The sequence below is a fragment of the Arachis ipaensis genome, chromosome B02, assembly GCF_000816755.2.
Source record: "Arachis ipaensis cultivar K30076 chromosome B02, Araip1.1, whole genome shotgun sequence".
NCBI classification, from domain to species: Eukaryota; Viridiplantae; Streptophyta; class Magnoliopsida; order Fabales; family Fabaceae; genus Arachis; species Arachis ipaensis.
The window spans coordinates 13,616,224-13,616,976 of record NC_029786.2 but is presented as its reverse complement, the minus strand read 5'-3'; positions in this window follow the sequence as shown (position 1 = coordinate 13,616,976).

The following is a 753-nucleotide window of genomic DNA, read 5'->3' as shown; positions in this document are numbered from 1 at the left end:
GTGATGCAAATTTTTACAATTATTATTGAAAAATAAGATTTTTTATCCTTAAAATTTTTATAATTTTTTATCAAGTGATTTTTTTTTAAATTTTTATTGTGACTGACCATATTTTTTTTGAAAAATTAAAAGAAAAATCTATACATTAATTTTTTTTAATATTTTTTGTATCTTTTAAATATTTATTCAAATATTGCCACAAAAATTAAAATTTAATAGATAAACCGTTTGCTAAATATAAAAGCTTTTTTGTTACTTACAAAAATAATATTTATTAATTTTTTTTTGTCATATTTTCAAATCATTAACGAATTGTTTTGTTGATAACATCTTTCGGATACTAAATTAGTCGTTAATCCTTTAAAATACAAAATTTTTAAATTTTATTGGACTAAAATTTAAAATAATAATCAAAACAAAAACTAGAAAAGTATTTTATAACAGTCAAAAACTTAATTAACACTATTTAGAATTTTTGTTTATCATATTTAATGCAAATTCAGTACAATCTTATAAAAGAAATTTGTTGACATTTAGTACAATCTTATCACTGAAGGAGAATGAGACTGTGACCCTCCAAAACATCTTCAAATTAAAGCTTGAGAGTGGCCCTGACGTTTTTCTTGTTAGAAAAATTTCAACCTAATTGTCTATTTTAGCTTTGCATCAATGTGAATTGACACCTTTCCAATCACATAAAAGGAATAAAATAAAATAAACAGTAAACTACTAAAAATGATATCTGAAATTTTA